The sequence below is a fragment of the Lithobates pipiens genome, unplaced genomic scaffold (genome assembly GCF_037356315.1).
Source record: "Lithobates pipiens isolate NorthernLeopardFrog02 unplaced genomic scaffold, aLitPip1_a1.2 Scaffold_8, whole genome shotgun sequence".
In the NCBI taxonomy this organism is placed as follows: domain Eukaryota; kingdom Metazoa; phylum Chordata; class Amphibia; order Anura; family Ranidae; genus Lithobates; species Lithobates pipiens.
The window spans coordinates 406,343,671-406,366,765 of record NW_027507903.1 but is presented as its reverse complement, the minus strand read 5'-3'; positions in this window follow the sequence as shown (position 1 = coordinate 406,366,765).

Genomic DNA, 23,095 nt, shown 5'->3' with positions numbered 1-23,095 from the left:
CTAGTCCGTTTCTCTGGGCTGTTTAACCCCTTTACGTTATAGGAAGTCAATTTTATCCTAGTCATCTTTTATCGTTTGGCTACAACCGAATCCCAACGCCGAAAATCCAACTAACAGGGAGGAGGGGAGGGGGAAAGGAAGAGGAGGAGAGGAAAAAATAATAAAAAAAAAACAAAAAAAAAAAAACACAATAAATGTATCCCAGGACCAGACAGACTAAAGGCCCTAGGTAATGTAGAATCTAGTCGTTAGCAGGCTCTATATAGCTAAGAATCTGCCTGCCAATGGCCTAGTAGAAAGAATTAGAAATTGAAGACGCCTCTAGCTTTCCTAGAAGGAGAGGCGTCTAACTTATGGAAAGTGAATAAGCAAGACAGCGATCTGAGCTCTGTTAGCAATCCATATACACCCTTTAACCTATCGCACCATCCACCCTTTTTTAATGTATCGAATTTCTTAACTATCCTATCTTTGCATTTTCATAACCCCCTTACCTCCCTATCTATCCCAAACCCACCCCCTCCTTTCTTTTTTTCTTCTTTCCTCTCCTCCCTCTACACCCATTGCTTTACATTTATTAAATTTCAAGGGAGAAAAAGAGAAAAAAAAAAAACATATATAAGAAACACCTCCAAGCGGGTCCCTATATTATTATATTATTCAAATATTAATATTTTCTCTTCCACTCTCTATTTTTTTTTTTTTTTTAATCTATATCTCTCTATATCACCCATGTCCAACTACTCGGACAGATAGGGCAAGGGATCCCGCCATCTGTGCGCTAGAGGAGATCCCTATTTCCCCTAATCCCCTCTTCCCCCACCCCCTCGATCCATATCAATTAGTGATTCCCTCATCTCTGTGTTATTCCCTTATCCTGGTGATAACATATCATATTTATTAACCTTTTATTCCCCCTGCGTGACCCTCTGATTGAGAGGGGTTGACTCAACCAGAGAGGGAGAAAAAAATAAATAAAAATATTTCCCCCTAAACACCCAATCGTGTACTCTTCTAGTATCCAATCTTAAAACATCAATCACAAATCAAAAACAAACCTCCCCAAGATAAAAAAAATAAGCAAAATTATATATATATATATACACCAATAATATATTATTGTTATCGATCTATCCACAGTGCAATATTTTATTTATTCTTAATCCTTTAATATCTCCCCCATCCCTTAATCTTTATTAAACTGTATTTAATTATATCACCTCATTAGTGTCTCTCTACATTTTACCCCTCCTTCCCTCCCCTCCTCCCCCCTCCCCCCCTCCCTCATACCGGGATCCCTCCCCTCCGTCTTCAAGCTACTATTTCCATTCATGGGATATATTCCATTTTCTTTCCCCCCCTCAGAGGTCTTCCCTCAAAAAATAAAAAATAAATTGATTGTATTAAATAAATAAAAAATAAATAAATAAAATAAAAAAATGCATAATCCAATACCCAGACTTAACAAAACTTCGTTCATAGTAAGGTCCAAAGTAAATCCTCATTAAACCTCCCTGATACTTATACATATAATTTATAACCATACGCATAATACATTTTTTTTTTTTAAACTTTGACAAATCGTAGTATTTTAGTTCTATTAATTCCTTCCAAAAACAAAAAAAAAACTAAAAAAAATAAAACAAAAACAAAAATAAATAAATAAATAAATAAATAAATAAAATTAAATAAAATAAAAATATCTTTATAAGTTCATTTTAAATTGTCTCGTTCGTCTCATTCAGTCCATACTAATTTCTTGTTCCTATGATGGGCTTGGTCTAAGTCTCTCCCTCTGCCATAAGTTTTGTTGAGAGGGTCGTTCCAACAATTCTGTCCAATTTGGGACTTCAATAGCCTCTGAGCCCAGAAAGAAGAAGAGGTCTGGGAGTTGGGTCGGTTCCCTTAAATTGAAACTTTGCCCCCCCTTTTCACTACCACTGCCAATGGGTGACCCCATTTATATGTAGCTCCTTTACTTATCAGATAGTCCAGTAGGGGCTTTAGCATCCTTCTCCTCATTTTAGTTTGTCCACATATATCCGTATATATTTGTATTTCACTTCCTTCAAACTTTACTGTTCCCTCTTGCCATGCCGCTCTTAAAATGTCCTCTTTTACCCTGTAAAAGTGTACCCGACACAGAACATCTTGTGACTTAAACCGTGCAGGAACATGCGTCCTGGGAATCCGATGCACCCGGTCAAGCTCAATCTGAGTGTTCGGGGGATTTTGCAGCACTTGATTTAAGATACTCATCACTATGTCTCTTAGGGTGTCCCCCTTGCTCCCCTCCGGGACCCCCCTAATCCGGATATTATTCCTTCTACTTCTATTTTCTGTTTCCTCAGATTGCAATTGTATCATAGTCATTTGCTGATGTTGTTTACATAATTTCTCCTCCATAGCCGCCAGTCGTGTGTCAGTCAAGTTGTTTATCTTTTCTAGGCTACACACTCTGCTATCAACCGCTGTAATATTAACCCGTACCTCCTCCATTTCTTCTCTCAGTGAACCCACTATACCAGCCAGAAGTTTTTGTATATCTTCCTTTGTTGGGAGAGCCTGGATAAGCTGTCTAATATCAGGCTCGCTCCCCTGCTCCTGTGTGTTATATATGGCATGTGTACATACCTGCTCCTCTCCTCCTGAGGCTATAGGGGTCACCACCGTATGTACCGCACCAGCCGTCTCAGAGAGTGCAGCCGACACTCCCCGCTGTGACTGTGACCGTGACTGCGAGGTCACCGATGCTCCACGCTGTAACAGATCAACAGCCGGAGCCTGTGTCAATACCTCCGCAATGGGCTCCTGTGTCCGCAGCATACTGGTATCTGCGTCTGTCGGCTGTTTGGCTTCCCGCTTTACTGCCAGGTATCAGGGGATGTATGAGTGGGTTGGAGTGTGTGCCCCTCCTGCGCTTTTCCCTCTCCTCAGCATGGGTTAGATAAGGTACTAAACACTGTCGGTCTCCTGAAAGGTGCAGCTGAGCTCCGCTCTACATCGCTCTCACGCCGCCATGCTTAGGCCACTCCCCTTCAACAGGAACCGGACGTCGTCCCCTATCTCCAGTCTTGACAAACACGTTTAATTCCCTTTTGGAAGGTCATTCTTTTAGAAGAGAAACCCTAACTGCAATTATCTGTATGCTCCCTAAACCTCACACAGACGATTCAATATGGTCTAATTATCGCCCTATTTCGTTACTAAATTTGAACATAAAAATTTTAGCCAAAATTCTAGTTAACAGATTAAATACTATTATAGGCAATCTTATACATCGTGATCAAGTGGGCTTCATTCCATTACGTCAAGCAGGAGATAATATTAGACGTGCAACACTCCTGTCACATGCTGCTAAAAAAAGACGTATTCCCACTTGTTTTCTTTCTTTAGATATTATGAAAGCTTTTGACACAGTATCATGGTCATATATGAACTATCCCCCCTTTCCAAATGGGGATTCAGCCCTCATTTTTTACGATGGATCTCTAATTTGTATCAAGATCCCAAAGCTTATATCAGATATGCAGGGTACAAATCGGAGGAGTTTAATATACTGAGGGGGACTTGTCAAGCGTCAAGGATGTCCACTTTCGCCATTATTATTTGCTTTACTCATTGAACCTTTAGCACAAAGAATTAGGATGGAACCCACTATAACAGATATTGAAATGGGTGGCTTTCATCATAAGCTCTGTTTATTCGCAGACGATTTTCTCCTTTTTCTATCTTCTCCATATGTTTCGGCCCCAAATCTTATGGTTGTACTACAAGAATTCTCATTTATTTTGGGCCTTAAGATCAATATTCAAAAATCTTCAGCATTAAACCTTTCACTTGTCGAGAAAGATAAACAATCTTTACAAAATTCACTACCCTTTAACCACTTAATAACCGGCCTATAGCCGATTAACGGCTATAGGTCGGTTTGCTATCTCTGAGAGGCCGTTAATTAACGGCCTCCCGGAGAATCGTTCGTGCGCGCCCCCTGGGGCGCGCACGCCGGAACATCCGTGCTCGCCGAGTTCACGGGACCCGGCGCAACACGGATCGCGGTAAAGGACCAATGGCAGCGGTCCTTTACCACGTGATCGCTCCGTCCAATGACGGAGCGATCACAAATGTAAACAATTCGGCTTGCCGGGTCAAGCTAAGGTCATCAGTCTCCTCTCCTCACACCGATGCAGCGTGAGAGGAGAGGAGAACATTCCAGTGAAAATAAAAAATAACCGTGAGTGCCCAGCAGTGCCCAGCAGTGCCCAAATAGTGCCACAACAGTGCCAGAACAGTGCCAGAACAGTGCCAGACCAGTGCCAGACCAGTGCCATCTATCACCTGTGCCACATCTGTGCCACCTGTGCGACCTGTGCCACCTTTGCCACCTCTGTGCCACCTCTGTGCCACCTCTGTGCCAGCAGAGCCACCCCAGTGCCACCCCAGTGCATACCAGTGCATACCAGTGCCACTACAGTGCATACCAGTGCCATACCAGTGCCACACCAGTGCCACACCAGTGCCACCTGTGCCCATCAGTGCCACCTGTGCCCATCAGTGCCACCTGTGCCCATCAGTGCTCATCTGCGCCACTGCAGTGCCACATCAGTGCCGTCTGTGCCCACCAGTGCCGCCTGTGCCCACCAGTGCCGCCTGTGCCCACCAGTGCCGCCTGTGCCCACCAGTGCCATCTGTGTGCTAATCAGTGCCACCAGAGCCACACCAGTGCCACCAAAGTCACTATAGTGCCCATCAGTGCCACCTGTGCCCATCAGTGCCACCTGCGCCCATCAGTGCCACCTGCGCCCATCAGTGCCACCTGTGCCACTGCAGTGCCCCATCAGTGCCGCCTGTGTCCATCAGTGCCGCCTGTGTCCATCAGTGGCGCCTGTGTCCATCAGTGCCCACCTGTGCCCATCAGTGCCCACCTGGGTGTTAGCTTTCCAAAATGGGGTCACTTTGTGGGCGTTTCCATTGTCCTGGTGCTCCAGGGCCTTCATAAGTGTAATAGGTGGTTGAGGTATTAGATGTGTAATTTATGCTCCTAGAACGCCTGAAGTTGCTACTTCAATGTTGGACTTGTGTATGTGGCCAGGCTGTGTAAAAGTCTAACACATGTGGTATCACCGTACTCAGGAGGAGCAGCAGAATGTATTTTGGGGTTTCATTTGTGGAATGTATATGCCGTGTGAGAGAAATAGCCTGGTAAAATGACAATTTGGTGTGAAAAAAAATTAAAATAAAAAAAATCTTTATTTTGCAAAGAATTGTGGGAAAAAATTACAACTTCAAAAAACTAACCGTGCCACGTACTAAATACCTTGGAATGTCTACTTTCCAAAAAGGGGTCATTTGGGGGGTTTTTGTACATTACTGGCTTGTTAGGGTCTCCAGAAATGAGATAGACTGTCAGTACATCAGCTGTGATCAAATTGATACATTTTCAGTGATTGGCACCATAGCTTGTAGACCCTATAACTTTCACGCAGAATAAATAATATCCACTAATTTGGGTTATTTTTACTAAAGACATTTAGCAGTATACATTTTTGGCCAAATTTATGAAGAAAAATTACTTATTTGCAAAAAATTTTAATAGAAATGAAGAAAAATGCTTTTTTTTACAAAATTTTCGGTATTTTTTCATTAATAGCACAAAAAATAAAAAACGCAGAGGTGATCAAATACCACCAAAAGAAAGCTCTATTTGTGGGAAAAAAAGGACGAAAATTTCAGATGGGTACAGTGTTGCATGACCGAGTAATTGTCATTCAAATTGTGAGAGCACTGAAAGCTGAAAATTGGTCTGGTTATTAAGGGTGTTTAAGTGCCCAGTGGTCAAGTGGTTAAGTGGGTAGATCATAGCCTCCCATATCTGGGTGTGCAGTTTACTCCTAACCCCTCCGATTTATTTGCAGCTAATTACCCAGCTCTATGAAAAAATATTACAAGGTCGTTATCTAATTGGTCATCAATGCCGATATCATGGTTTGGGAAAATCAATATCATAAAAATGTCTGTTCTTCCGAAATTTTTATATTTATTCAGAACTCTCCTGATTCATATTCCTGCATATTTTCTTAAGCTGATTCAACAAAAAGTAACGAAATTTACTTAGGGGAAAATAAAACCCAGACTTCACAAAAAAACACTTGTTGTCCCCAAAGCTTTGGGTGGTTTGGGATTTCCAGACTTTAACATATATTATGAGGCAGCTCAAATATCTCAATTAACAAAATATCACTCTTCTACAGAGATTCCTTTATGGGTCCTCATTGAAGCTGTAGACTGTGATCCTCTTCCTATAAACAATATATTATGGTTACAACCTGCGGATCGTAAGTCTATAAATAACCCCATTTCTAAGCACTCTCTATCTATATGGGATAGGTATAGAAATTCACATGGTCTGCAATCTCCACAAAATCCGCTATTATCTTTCCACAAGAATCCGACTTTTTACCCAGCCTGGAAATATCCCAAAACCTTTAAAGCTTGGTCTAAGGCTGGTATCACTTGTCTATATAATTTAACTTCAACTACATCAATAAAATCTTTTACAGATCTATGTGAATTATATAAGCTTCCACAATCAGAAATATTCAGATATCTCCAAATCAAAATTTTTTATACTCCTCTTCTCAATTTAAATGTAAACTTACATAATATTTCTCAATTTGAAAGATTTTGTCTCAAGTTGTCTCTAATTCTCTAATGTCTCTAATTCTAATACTGTTATACCTAAATATGTGGCCAAGTGGGAAAAAGATTTGGATTGTACGATCGATTCTAGGTCTTGGTCCAACATATGGTCTTTCACAAAATCTTCCTCTATAAATATATTGGCACACGCTGGTATTTGGTTCCTGCGAGAATCACCAAATTCTCAACAGACAACACTGGCCTCTGCTTTCGTGGCAGTCTAGAAAAGGGTACCTATATACATACCTGGTGGCATTGCTCAATTGTACAATCATTTTGGAAAAAGATCTTTCTGATAATTACAAAAATTTTTGATTGTCCAATTTTTCCAGACCCAATTATAGCTCTCCTTAATTTAAAACCAGCCTTTCTGAATCAGAAACAATTCAAATTAGTTCTTACACTCCTGATAGCTGCAAAGCAGACTATAGCCAATGCGTGGAAAACCGATGTGGTGAATATTGCAGAAACCAAACGTAGAATGAATCGATCTTTCATCCATGCTAAAATGGACGCTATAAATAAAAACCAGATGACAAAGTTTGATGACATATGGAAACCCTGGATTAAATATTATACGTCAGATAATATTGGCAACCGAGTTTTATTGTTATGGTGATTAAGATTTTTTTTATAGAATTACAACATTAGCTGATATATAAAACCTCCTCCGGAGAATTATTCCCTCCCCTTCCCCTCCTATATACCTTTTATGTTCTTCCCTTACTATATAATACTTACTATAAACATACTTTAGAAGTTATGGTCAAAACTTTAAAATCATATATTTTCTTTTAGACATATTTATATTTTCTTGGGATTAAAATGTTTAAAACTCAGCTATAAGAATGTTTTCAAATTCTAAAATATATAAGGCCATTTATTGTCATCAAAGGAAAAATAAACTGCGCTTGAGTGAAACAAAAACAAACAAAAATTATTAATAATCTATAAAGAAGGCAGCAGCAATAAGGGAGATACACACACCTAACAGCAATAAGGAAATACAAAAAGCTGCGCCAACAAGAAAATAATCTATACGTTAACTATCCAAAATAGAATAAAATAAAAAATAAAAAATAAAATGAAGATTATAAATAATCTTATAAATAATCACTTACGGTGAGCTGATCCATTAAAAGGAGGAGTATTCTGAGGAGATTGAGGATATATTTACAACGCTTTAATTAAGCTTCCATCTGGTAAGCGCACTCACTATAAGGTGACGGGCACTTGTGCGCATTTCGAGTGTGTGTAACCACTGTGGTGTTTTTACATAGGATCACAACATTTATTGTCATTCCCACGAGAATATCTTGAAATTCTTCTTTGCTTTGTATCATCCGTACTTCAATATGTCTACTTTTTATTTCTGGTATCACATAATTTGCCTTATATTCTGTACATGTAATTTATTTTAACATAAAATAAAAACTTTTGAACGAGAAAAAAGAACCACAGAGACATCTCATTTCCTTCTCGTATAATCTGCTGTTCCCAAACCATCTCCCTTCTGAACATTGGGTTAACAATAAATGGCAAAAAGACCTTCCCATTAATATTACAACAAAAAACTGGACACACATATATTCAGTGGTACATAAAGGATCCTTAAATGTATATGCCCAAGAAAACGCATTCAAACTACTCTCAAGATGGTATAGAACACCATCTAAACTACACCATATATTCCCAACCACTTCCCCACTCTGTTGGAGATGCAAAAAAGACAATGGAACATTATTACACATAAGGTGGTCCTGCCCCAAACTTCAACCATACTGGAAGGAAGTGCATAGCATCATCCAACAAGTTACCACAGCCTCCTTAGTATACTCTTCTGTGCAAATGTTATTACACCTTTCATCTTCAACACGTTCATACCTCAGATCTTTAACCATGCACATGATCATGGCTGTAAATATGTGTATACCCAACAAATGGAGATCCACTGAACCACCATCCCTGAAAGATTGGTTTAAACGTATTAACAAAACAGCAGAAATGGAGGAACTAATCCACCAGGCAAGAGATACCCCGTCTAAATACACACAAACATGGGCATGCTGGATACACTTCCGCACGACTGCAGCATATTGTAGAATCATTACATAATTTACCATACAGGAGCTGTGGTGAAATAAATGAAATAAATGTGAAACCTGATTAATCCTACTAGACAAACACAGGCGTAGTACTCGACCCTCCTTTACCCTCCCCATTCTTCTCACTCCAACTAGATGTTATATAGCCTTTCTCACATCAACATCTTATGTTGGTAATGAAGAACCAACATACACTTCCGCACGACTGTGGCATATTGTAGAATCAATACATCATTTACAATACAGTAGCTGTGGTGAAATAACTGTGAAACCTGATTAATCCTCCTAGACAAACACAGGAGTAGTACTCGACCCTCCTTTACCCTCCCCCATTCTTCTCACTCCAACTAGATGTTATATAGCCCTTCTCACATCAACATCTTGTGTTTATAATGAAGAACAACTGTTTTGTTTCCACCAAGCAACTTTATGAGCATATACATATCATTTACGTACATCCTCCTTGGAGATACGTTCGACTTTACAGGTTTCTAGTTGAATTGCTTAATCTGCTTTAAAACTCCGGATTCCCAACCCCTTAGAAGACAATTGTTATTGTTATTGTTACTGCAACTCAGAGGTGTGCTCCACATATCTAGAGCATTATATAACCGGTCAGATCTTATCAAACCCCATCCTGTTATGTTTGTATCTGAAATATACCTTGCAAGTTACTTAACTCTGCTGTAATTCATAATTAGTGGCTGCGCCCGCACCTGTTTATCTTCATCTTTGTGATGTTATATGAAACATTAATAAAAAACGTTTTTAAAAAAAAATAATAATTAGATCAGATTTTATTTTCAGAAAAATTGTTTTTTTCTGTTTACAAAGCAAGCAAAACACAGATAGGTATTGCCAACATAAAAAATAACCTTCAGACAAATTATAATAGAAGTAAATAAGATGACTGCAAAGTTGAATATACTGTATCCTTTTTCAAGACTATCCACAATTCTAGAGAATATATAGAAAGATAATAGATTGTCTTTGTTGCTATGTGATCAACTGAAATACTGGCAGTGAGATACTAGTGGAAAAAGCATGGAACATCACATGAGATCAATGGCGAGCCCAAATACTCTCATATGCATTGCAATAATAAGCTTTGCAGTTTCATCTCATGGGCTGGAAAAGTGCCCTTCATTGGATGTATCAGTATCATGAAGGTCATTTTCAAGTACGTTTTACTATTATTGTCAAATAAGAGAGCTGCTAATGTATTTCAGCACACTTCAGAGCAACAAAAATCTGAACAAAACATTTTTTTTTTATTTAACTGCATCCACAGCAAACACAGACATACACATTACTGAGTAAATAGGAGGGCAACATAAGGTGTGCTCTGAACCAGTGCTGTGTAGTTTCCTCTGTCTCTATTTATTTTCAAATTTTGAATTTGGTTTGAATCAGATTAGAACTTAGTACTAAATTCGTTTGTATAAAGGTTTTTGGTTGTGAGAGCATCAAGGGCAACATTTCAGGAATGGGGATAAGCCTGCGGTCTGAGTTGAGTGTAAGTTAGACTCGAACATCGGGTGTTCGTTTGTTCTAAAAGGATCCGAACATATGGGGCGTTCACGGGAAATTCGAGCACCGCGAAACACCACATAATGCACTGCAAGATCGCAGTTCATTGCTGTATGATGATTGGCCAAAGCATGCACCTGACCTGCATGCTTTGGCCAATCACGGCGCACTTTGCTGAGAGTGTCATAATTGACCAAAAAAAACCCACAAATATATATATATATATATATATATATATATGGCGCACGCATTCTTCAACTCAAAATTTTAAGAAACTGGAAGTGCCAATATTATGGGGGTGATGTGGGTGATGTGAGGAAGTATAGTAATAACTGCCCAAGTAACAAATATGCCCAAAATAGAATGATAAAGTATTTTTTTCTGAACAAGCCTGCTGTGCCTACAGGTACACTTAGAACTGTGTGAGGTAAATGTATGCACTGCACTTGCGCAAGCGACATTTGCGCATGTTAAAATGCTTTGGTTCACTGCGCCGGCAAAATCTTAGTAAATGTCAAGCAACATAAATGCATTTGAATAAGTTTAACGGGTGCACCTCTAAACACAGGTCATGTTAGCATTAGGGATGAGCCGGCAAAACACATAAAAGTTCATTGTTTAAAACAGCATTAAGAAAAAAAGCAAAATTAAGGAAAAAAAATGCGTGGGGGTCCCCCAAAATTCCATACCAAGCCCTTCAGGTCTGGTATGGATATTAAGAGGAACCCCGTGCCAAAATTTTAAAATAAATATGGCGTGGGGGTCCCCCTCAAGATCCATACCAGGCCCTTCAGGTCTGGTATGGATTTTAAGGGGAACCCCGCGCCAAAATAAAAAAAATGGCATGGGGTGCCCCTCAAAATCCATACCAGACCCTTATCTGAGCACACAACCTGGCAGGCCGCATGAAAAGAGAGGGGATGAGAGAGCGCCCCCCTCCTGAACCGTACCAGGCCACATGCCCTCAACATTGGGAGGAAGAGTGGGGGGAAGGGGGCCGGCTGACCGATACCTTTAAACTATTTTTAAGTCCTCAGCACCAAGGTTTGATTGGCTCAAGCAACCATCACCAGCGTCTGAATTATGTGGTGCAGGAATATCTAGGGGCAAGAGCAGACTTTTAAAAAAGGTCAGACTTTTTAAAAGAGATCTTTCCAACAGAGCATCCACCAGATTACTGGGTCTTGAGGATGGACCACTGGCCAGAAATTGCTCAATATGCAATTGAGCTACTGCATCCAGCATGCTTTCTGAAAGCACAATTAGTGCTGCTGGAGGATTTGTAATGGCTCAAAGAGTGCGCCTATCCACAGACTCCATTGATAGGCTCACATTCATAAAAATGAATCAGTCTTGAAACAGCAAATATTAAGTACCTGATGCTGATGTAACTGATTGGGTTTGCTATGGATCTTGGACCCCTTGAAGACTGCCTATGCTGACTATCCTATTCCTCCTCAATCTTGATGCTAGCTTCCAGTAATATTTTTGGTTTAGGGCACCATCCAAAGCTCAATTTTTCTGTCCCTGTTTAACAGGGGCATGTAATTACAATTTTTTATATATTTCAACACAGGGCCCATTCCTAACCCCAACAAGAGTAACTGTCAGGGATTACAGTGTTTAACAGGGGCTTGTAATTACAATTTTTGATAATATTTCACAGTAAGGCCCATTCCAGCACCCAGCAAGACTATCTGTGAAAGTTTCCAGTGTTGTGACACCACCACCCAAGGCCCAATTTTTCTGCCCCTGTTCAACAGGGGCATGTAATTACACTTTTAAAACTTAATATCCATACCAGACCTGAGGGCCTGGTATGGATTTTGGGGGGACATCCATGCCATTTTTGGTGTGATGATTTTTATTTTTATTGCTTGATTCCACAATACATTACAGCCGAAAGCAGTTTTAAATGACACTTTTTCCTTTACAAATGTCATTTTGCTGTGGTACTGTTATAAGCATGAGAAACATGCGCTACTTCACAGGCAGACTAATGCCGCGTACACGCGATCAAACAATCAGGTGGAAAAGTCCGGCAAACTCCCGTGTGTAGCTTCCGGCGGACTTTTTTGACCCAAAAATACGACGGACTTAGCAAGTAGTTTTGCACTCCAATTTTCCAGCCGGACTTGCATTTCGGTGGACAATCCGGCCGGTGGTATGCCAGTCCACCATACTTTTGAAATGAACGGACTTTTCCCGCCATTATGGTGTCACAGTCCCAGAGGATGCTGGGACTGTGACATCATAATAGGCGGGGACATCATCCGGCGATGTCCCTATATAAGTCACCGCACGTCGCGTCCGTGCCATTGTGAGCGGAGGATGCGACGAGGCAACATCTGAAGAGAAGAAGAGAAGAACAGAAGAACAGAAGGCGGCGACGACAGCGGCGACAGAAGACCGGTCCACCACCTGTAAAAGAGCTAGAAGAAGGCGCGGTGGCCCGGCAGAAGAACCGAAGAGGGGGACAAGACCCCCGAAGTCAGAAGAAGAGGGCGGCGGCGAGGAAGAAAGCTGGGCTAGTAAAAGAGCTAGCAGAAGATAGCAGAAGAGTCCGGCGAGAAGACCCCCGAAGACGGAAGACCCCCGGAGCTGTGCAATAAACCATTTTATCTTGTGTGTTGTGTTTTTTTAACTTTATTTTACAGGTGAATAAGTAGGGGTACATTGTACCCCATACTCATTCACATAGGGTGGGGGGCCGGTATCCAGGGACCCCCTTATTAAAGGGGCTCCCGAATTCCAATAAGCCCCCCGCCCGCAGACCCCGACAACCAACGGCCAGGTTTGTCGGGAAGAGGCCCTTGTCCTCATCAACATGGGGACAAGGTGCTTTGGGGGGGGGGGGGCGCTCGCTCGTCCCTCCCTTTCCTGGCCGGCCGGGTAGCGTGCTCAGACAAGGGTCTGATGTGGACCTGGGGGGCCCCTACGCAGATTTTTTCGGCATTGGGGTTCCCCTTTAAGTCCATACCAGGTGGCTGGGCCAGCGACGCATCCTTCGCGGGCCCCGCCTACCTGGAGACGCGCTCAAAATGAGCGGACTTTCCTCCGCGTGTGTGGGCGAGTCCGTTCATTTCAAAAGTACGGCGGATAGTCCGGCGGACTTAGTACGCCGTATTAGTCCGCTGAAAAAGTGCCGTGTGTGGGCAAGTAGCCCGTTCGTAACGTCCGGCGGACAGTCCGGCGGGAAGTCCGTCAGACTAAGTCCGCCGGATAGTCCGCTACGTGTGTACGCGGCATTAGGAGACTCCCCAGGCACGATATTTAAATGAATTATTTACCGTATTTATCGGTTATAACACGCACCGGCGTATAACACGCACCCCAAGTTTAGGAGGGCATTTTAAGGAAAAAAGTTTTAGGAGGGAAGTTTAAGGAAAAAAAAACTTACATTTAAATGCCAGTCAATGCAGCCTTATCAGTGTGCATCTGCAGCCTTGTCCATCATTGCAGAATGATCAGTGTCATTTGCAGCTTGCCCAGCGCTGTTTGCAGCTTTGCAGTGTCATTTGCAGCTTTGCAGTGTCATTTGCAGCTTGGCCAGCACCGTTTGAAGCCTTGCCCATGTTTAAATTTCCCGCCGCCGAGACAGACCGAGTGAGCGCCGCCGAAAAATACCGAGCCGATTGCTTGGCTCCGCTCGTAGTCCCGCCTCCCTGCTGTTTCTCTAGCGAGAGCTGCCAAAAAGACCGAGCCATCTGTACTGTGTATTCTGCTGGGCTCCGCTCGCAGTCCCGCCCAGTATGGGCGGGACTGCAAGCTGAGCCGAGCCGAGTACACAGTACAGTCGGCTCGGTCTTTTTCGGCAGCGCTCGCTAGAGAAACAGCAGGGAGGCGGGACTACGAGCGGAGCCGAGCAATCGGCTCGGTATTATTCGGCGGTGCTCGATATTTTTCGCCCGCGCTCGTTTTTTTTTTTGGATCTCAGACAGTGGGGATCGGCGTATAACACGCACCCACGACTTTCCCCCCATTTTAAGGGGGAAAACGTGCGTGTTATACGCCGATAAATACGGTAAATTAATATTACATTTTTACTGTTTCACATTAAGCATTATTAAAATTACTACTCCTGAAAAACTGAAGTTTTTAAAAAAAATTGCAATTGATACATGTCCCTTGGGGCAGGACCTGGGTCCCCAAACACTTTTTATGGCAATAACTTGCATATAAGCCTTTAAAATTAGCACTTTTGATTTTTTCACATTCATGCCCCCTAGATTTTAACGGTGTTAGCACAAACTTTTTGTCTGTTTGCATGTTCTGCTGCAAATTAGACATGTGCATTTTGTTTCATTCCGAATCAAATTCGGACAAATTTTCATTATTCGGACATTCGGATGCATCCGAGTTAGTGAATTACAATGCTAACGAATTCAAACGAAATTCAAATCAAATTTGAAAAATGACATTTTGCCATCCGAATTTGGGGCCACGTATCTCGGGGTCACTTATAGCTAGAAACTCCAAATTTGGTATGCAAACACAGTAGAACTAGCACTACAATATCTCCAAGTTACAGGGCCCCAAATTCGGGTCACAAAATGTCATTCTCTGCTGCAGAAAAGTGCTTGACATTTTGCAACCCGACTTTGGGGCCCCGTAACTCAGGGTCACTTAGAGCTAGAAACCCCAAAATGTTGTAGTGCTAGTTCTACTGTGTTTGCATACCAAATTTGGGGTTCCTAGCTATAAGTGGCCCCGAGATATGTGGCCCCAAATTCGGGTCACAAAATGTCATTCTCTTCTGCAGAAAAATACTTGACATATTGTCCATATCTCGGGGTCACTTGGTGCTAGGAACCAACTTGTGGCAGGTGATGTGGCAAGTGGACAATCCACAACTTGGTCCTGTGGCACTCGTGGCAGGTCACGTGGCACTCGTGGCCGGTCACGTGGCACTCGTGGCAGGTGTCATGACAAGTGGACAATACACAACTTGTGGCAGGTGACGTGGCAAGTGGACAATGACATACAGCATATGTACTTGCCTTGCGATCGACATCCGTGACTTCTTCAATCAGGCATGCTGACAACTATTGATGTGATAAATATAAATAAAATAAGATGTGTGTGTTTTTTTGCACTGGTACACTGCAAGTATGAGAAGTTGATGTGACAGATGTATATAAGTAAGTAACTAACCATCTTCCAACATTTCTCATTCAAATAGAAAAGATTAGAAAAAAATATAATTGAATAGAATAAAATAGAAAGAATATACAACCATCTTCTGAAATTCAAATTTCAAATAGAATAAATTTGAATTTCGTATAGTATGAATTCAAATTTTTTAATTAATTAATTTTAAATTTGGATAGAAAAGATTATAATACAATAGAAAATAGACTAGAAAAACAATAGAGCAGAACAGAATAGAATATATTATACTTTATTCTGTTCTGTTCTATTGTTTTTCTAGACTATTATTTTATATTCTATTAAAATCTTTTCTATTAAAATCAAAATGACTTCCGGTTCCGGCGCCGCATGGAGTAGCTGTCCTCTCCCACAGCTCCCGCAAACCGGCCTCTAAATCGGCTATAAATACAGCGTTTTCGCCCGCTCCACTGGCCAGCTGACTCCCCCACACCACCGGCTCCAGGATGGACCGGTTCGTGGAAAAAACCGGGCCGCGTTCGTACGCGGCCGCCACCGCGCGGCAGGCCTCACCACAAATTGAGGCCCCGGCTTCGGCCTACACCGCTCCGGACGGCGCGGCCCATCCGGAGGAGACAGCGCCAGACATGGAGGTAGGAGACCCCACACCAGGCCAGACAGCCTCCAAGGCACCCTCATCTCTGCAATCTCCAGCCTCCCCACACATACCTGGGCCTGTGGCACCTGTTACCATGCTGCAACCTCTGCCATCCCCACCTCTGCAGGACCACCAGACAGAACTTATGGCACAGGCTGTTGCTGCTCTCCTCTCCCCTATGATAGCTGCCTCTGTTGAAAAAGCTGTCACCCTAGGCATGCATAAATTTCAAGCCCAGCTCGGGGAACATGCTTCCAGACTCAATGAGGCTGAAAATCGCATCTCTAATTTAGAGGAAGAACTATATCAAACGCAGTCCCTGGAACAAGCCCAAGACAGAACCAACAAATATATTCTGGAAAAACTCGATGACCTCGAGAATAGGTCCAGGAGGAGCAACCTGCGTTTTGTGGGTATCCCCGAATCGCTTCACCAATCCGCTCTGTCAGAATTGTGTGCAAGCCGCATCCCGGAGGCCCTGGGTCTTGGGGGACCCTTCACCGTGGAACGAGCACATCGTGTGGGGGCGCCCAACTCAGATCGCAAATCCCCGCGCCCGATAATTGCCAAATACCTGAATTATTCGGACAAAGCCTCCATTCTGCAGCAATACCGACAGTCCAGATCACTCCAGATTGACGGGGTCAAAATCCTAATTTTTGCTGACTATTCAGTAGATGTCTCCAAGAAGCGGAAGGCCTTTCAACATATCTGCACGGAGCTATTTCAATGGCAGATGAAATTCACTTTGGCATTTCCGGCAGTCTTACGGATCAAAGCACCCAACGGGGAACAGCTCTCTTTCCAAGATCCGGACGATGCAACTCGTTTTCTGAAATCGCTACGCTGGGGCCCTCCGCTCAGCCCGGCACCCAAAGCGGCTCCAGTTAATAGGGCTCTAGACCAGAGGAGCCCACGGAAGGACTCCCCCAAGCGCTTCAGAGCCTCAGGTCCAGCTCAACACGCTCTGAACTCACGCTGATAGACTCCAGGGCCATGCGACCTCTCTTGTTTTCTCTCTCTCCTAGGGACGGAGCCTTGCCTACCACCCGTTCTCTCATGGTAGAAGTGGCTTGTGAATGAACGCTTTCCTCCCGGGCCACTTGCGCTACACATGCGCTTTCCAGGTAATATTTGTCAAAGGGCCATGAAAGGCCCCATAAGCTGCATTGACTGAACCCATGTTCTCCTAAATATCCCATAAGCTTCCGGCTTCTGATTATTCTACTGTTACTGTTTTCCCTCAGTTTTTGTGTTTTACAGGTTACGCACACTTGTTCCCCCTGTGGATTCTTCTGTGCAGACCATCTCACTCTTTTTTAATCCTTGCCTGGGCTGACGGCGTGCATTTTTCCTTCTCTCTAGGGCGGCCATATCTGTGTCAGTCTGGAGGCCTGGTTCTGGGAGCTGGTCTACACAGTGACCCCCATTCGGAAAAAAGTGAAGTTGATAGTGAGTTGTGTTTACTTTCTCTGTTTTTATACCTGGCACATTTGCCATTTCCTTCCCCACCCCCTCCATTTGCCTCTTCCCCCTGTTGCACCTATCTTCAATTTACCCTCCCTTGCTGCTACCTTATCAGGGGTCGCGTTGGCCCTGTCTGGAGCACCGCTCCTGTTGTTACATGACCCGGGTCCTCCCAACCACATGGTAATAATACTCTCCACTGTTGCCTCACTTAACGCTCCACCATGCTACAAATAGTCTCGTGGAACGTTAAAGGGCTTCGTTCTCCCAACAAACATCTGAAAATATTACGACACCTTAAGAGGCTTAAAACGGACATAGCGCTGTTACAAGAAACCCATCTCTCCTCATCTGACTTTGTTCGGATGAGGAAGCTCTGGGTGGGTGATGTGGTAGGCTCTGAGGCTGTAGGCCGCAAAGCAGGAGTTCTTATTCTCATCAACAAGAATCTTCCCTGTAGGCTCTTATCTACGGACGCAGATCAACAGGGCAGACTCCTCACGATTAGGGCCCTTATAGGGACCAAGGAAATTGCAATCTCTAACGTCTATGCCCCCAATAGCCCCACGAAACCTTTTTTCAGCGCGCTTACTAGCTGGCTTCTGCGCTTCCCCCACCTCCCACAAATTGTAGGGGGCGATTTCAATTCTATCGCCCACCCGGTAGATGACAAATCCTCAACATTGCGCCCCGTCCCTTCCTCAACCGCTACTAATCCCACGAACCTGGCAACGACTATGGAATCCCTTCACCTACATGACATTTGGCGACTTCACCACCCGACCGACCGAGAATTTTCCTTTTACTCTTATCCCCACAATGTCTTTTCTAGGATTGACTATTTTTTTAGCTCTAATGACCTAATCTCCATCCTTCCAAAAGCGGAAATCCATGACATAGCTATATCAGACCACGCTCCAATCTCAGTGACTCTGGAGACCCCCGACATACACCCGAACCCCAAAATATGGCATTTTCCATCCTACTTGCAACACAACATGGACTTTCAATCTTACATGGCGAAAGAATGGGCACTCTATACACAGACGAATGCAATACATACTGACAGTCCAAACTTGTTCTGGGATGCAGGTAAGGCGTTTCTCAGGGGACGCATTATCTCCTATGCATCCTCGTTCAAGAAGCACGCCCTGTTTCACTACAAAGCCTCCAGTTCCAGATTACACCAGGCCCAGCGAGCACTTTATGCCTTAGATTCCCCCGAAAACCGTGCGGCCTGACATGCAGCCAAGCAGTCTTTCGACACCTGGGTCGAAACCTTGGAAACCACTAAACAAGCTCACTTTGATGCCACTCTACACAAATTTGGCAATAAGGCTGGCAAGCTTCTTGCTAGACTATGCAAGGGACCCCACCGCCCCACGGTTATATCGTCGATCCGCGACCCCGATGACACAGTCACGACTACTCAGAAGGGCATTAATGCAGCTATGCTTCGCTTTTATTCTTCCCTCTACGCAGCGGACCCTATTGACCGACCCACAGCACGCGACTTCCTCGACAAAGTACAATTGACCCAAATATCTCCCTCTCAACTCGATTCGCTAAACGCTCCCATTTCCTCTTCGGAGATATCCGACACGATTCGTAAGCTAGCCTCCTCCAAAGCCCCTGGCCCTGATGGCCTATCAGGCGAGTTCTACAAATCTCTAAACTCACTTCTGACCCCGACCCTTACCGACGTCTACCAACATATATGGTCTGGCGGCCCCTATCTTCCATCAGGCAATCAAGCAATTATTAAATTGTTGGAAAAAAAAGGGAAAGACCCACAAGAGCCTGGGTCCTATAGACCCATTTCGCTCCTGAATCTTGATGTCAAAATTCTCTCCAAAATAATAGCCAATAGGCTGGCTGACATCATCCCCTCCCTGATACACCCCGCCCAGTCAGGGTTTGTCAAGGGCAGAACGGCAACTATCAATATCAGGAAGGTGATGATGGCACTAGAACATGCTAGATGTAACCCTACCAGTGATCTAGCTATTATCACCCTTGATGCCGAAAAGGCTTTTGATAATGTTAATTTTGAATGGCTTTCCATGGTGCTGGGGGACATGGGTTTCTCCGGACCCTTTCTACACCTGATCAGCTCCATGTACACCTCCCCTGCAGCTAGACTGGTGGCCGCCGGCCTCCTCTCAGACGAGTTCCGCCTACATAAGGGAACCAGACAAGGCTGCCCCCTGTCCCCACTCCTTTTTAACATGGCCTTAGAGCCGCTTTCCAGATACCTGACAAATAGTGCACCGCTACACGGGATCGAAATCGGGTCACACGAATTACGAACCTCCCTCTTTGCGGATGACGTTTTGATATTCTCCGCCAACCCATCAGCAGACATGCCCACGATCAAATCTATATTTGACCGTTTCAGACAGTGCTCGGGACTGCGCATTAACTATTCCAAGAGTGAAATACTCCCCTTAGGATCCCTTCCACCTCCGACATGGGTAAACCACTCCATTTTCAAATTAGCTAGAACCCATATCACATACTTAGGCGTTAAAATAGGGAGGCTACCTTCTTCTGTCTATCACCTGAACTACCCCCCCCTTTTTGCCAAACTTATACAGGAATTGGATAACTGGATGGATCTGCCTCTTTCGCTCTTGGGAAGGTGCCACCTGGTAAAAATGGTCAGTTTCGCACGCCTCCTGTATCCCCTGCAGACGATTCCTTTACTCCTTAGACATAAGGATACAAAACTTTTAAACTCTGCAATTTCCAAATTCTTGTGGCGAGGCAAGAGACCACGCATAGCCTTCTCTAAACTTCACCTTCCCAGGAGCGAAGGGGGTATTAGCCTTCCCAATCTTAGGATGTATAACTTAGCTTGTCTTTTAAGGGTAGGCCTAGACTGGATAACCCAAAAGTCCCGCTGCTCAAACTATCCACTGGAAGCCGCAATGACCCATCCCTACTCCCTAGCAGCTCTTCTCCACTGCAAATGGAAGCAATTGGAACCGTCACTACAACATAACCTTTTACTGAGAGATACGGCTATTGCCTGGAGAGAAATAAGGAAAAGCCTCAAACTGTCCCCCTTCATTTCCAGACATCTCCCGATACAGGGTAACCCGAACTTTACTCCGGGACTGGACCGCCAACCCTATGAAACATGGCGTCAAAAGGGCCTCGACACCTTCTACTCCCTATTCAACCCGGATTCTGGTCGTGCGCTCCCCTTCCGCCGGCTGGCCGCCAAGTTCTCCTTGCCGGATTTGTCTACCTTCCATCATGGCCAATGCCTCAGCTTCTTGCAGAAAACCTGCAGGGTGGAACATGTAAGATTCCAATCCTCTTTCCTTGAAGCACTTCTTCACAAAGACTCTTATGGCATCTCTGATATTTACAAACCCCTACTACTAAAAACAACACCTTCTCTGGAAACAACCTTGGTCTCCAACTGGGCTAAAGATTTTCCAAGCAACGATATTGTGGATAAGATCTTACACGGACTCAATTCAGTCTATAATTTGGTTCCAAATGAAACTTGGAGGGAAACCCAACTAAAAATTGCGCATCGAGCGCACATACCTTTCCTGCCCTCCTCACCATCACCTCAATCTACTGCTTCTTTATGCCCTCTATGCCAACATCCTAAACCCTCCCTCACTCACCGCTACTGGTCATGCTTGGTCATCTCCTCGTTCTGGGATCGAATATTAACTTTTATCTTCGAGATAACGCTCCTTAAGCTCCCCAAGGACCCGCTACTCCTCATCTTTGGGTACTGGGACCCCAAACTACTCCCTTGGTCGACTACCCCCACATCTCTGGGCAAGGAATGGGCCCTGCTTTGCCTATTAATTGCTAGGAGAACCATCCTAGCCAACTGGACAACCACGACCAAACCCTCTGTCTCTCAAGTTAACAGGGAACTCATGCATCTCCTCTTTCGGGACAAATTAAATACAAATCTCCTTCACGCAAAAGCCAAGCAACGCTTCCGCAACAGATGGGACATGTTTATAGCCTCTAAGCTCACCCCTCAGGAACGAGCCCACCTTGAGGACCACACCTTCATTCATAAGGGTCACTCGCCAACGGCAATAGTCGTTACAACCTAAAACCTTACCATATGGGTCTACGTACTTCTGACCCTCTCCCCCTCGCACGGGGCCACACCACCTTTCACTGACAGCTAGGATTTATGCAGCACCCCTCCCCCCGATACACAAGAAGTAGCACCTGCTTCTGATCCCCCCCCTCCCCCCCCCTTCTTCCTTCCCCCCATAGTTATTTTATTTTCTATTCCTTATATATTTAGTGTTATCCTGGAGCTCTCTTTTATGAAACATACCATGGTACCCTACGATTACCAGATCCATCCAGTTGAGGCCTCCCCTTCTCCCTCCTTTGGGGAGAATGGTAGGTCTCCCTTGAGCAATGTACAGAATGCTTTGTTCCTACTAACAGCTAGGTCATACGACTGCTTTCACTCGATCTGTATACTATAATGAAAAAATGTCTTGTCTTTGTACTTTTGTATTATTTGTTATATACCCTTTTTCAATAAAATTTTATTTAAAAAAAAAAAAAAAATCAAAATCATTATATAATAAATTCAAAATTCGGAAGATGGTGGTTTTATTATATATATATATATATATATATATATATATATATATATATATATATATATATATATATATATATATATATATATATATATATATATATATTCTTACCGACATTCGAATTTTGTATAGAATGAATTCGAATTTGAATAGAAAAGATTAGAATGGAAATAGAGAGTAGACTGGAAAAACAATAGAACATAATAGAATATAGATACTATCTATTTCATTTTTAATATCTTTTGCAGATTACTAGTTGTTTCCATAAGATCTTCTGCAGACTATTAGCATCTATTTCATTTTTTTTTCCATAATAATTTTATTGAAATTTTTAGAAAGGTATACAATCCCCGTATAAACATTTTACATGCGAGTTGAAAAAAACTCATACAAATAGTTTTTGAACTAGACAAAATTAACACATAAGGACATGAGCATTTGTATATTGGACCTGGTCCCCTTGCCTGACGATTTCTAGTCAGGTTGCTGTAAGCTGGCTTTTATAAGATAGTTAGGTGAAAAAGATTCCCAGGCCAGCTAGGAGATATTGTCACCAGACGTAGTGCATGTAGAAAAAGTCAAGTGTAGGGGACATGAACTTATATTTGATCAGGATAGCGGGGGTCCTGTCAGAGGGCTGATCCGTCGTGGCATCCAGTCTAGTCAACGTGTGTAGTGTTAAGATAGTCAGGACATTATGAGCTGTTGGGCAGTTCAACGAATAGTTTATAGAGAGGAGAGGTGGTATGGTCTTGAGTCAGTGCTGGGTTATGGGGGGTGAGAGGGACAGAGGAGGACAGAGAGGGAGGGAAAAGTATCAAGGAGAAAGAGAAAGGGGAAGGGGGGGTCGGGTAGGGGAATCAGAGAGACAGAGGGGGAGGTCCCTCCCCCCTGGGCCCCGCCGCACATTCGGGGTAGGCAAT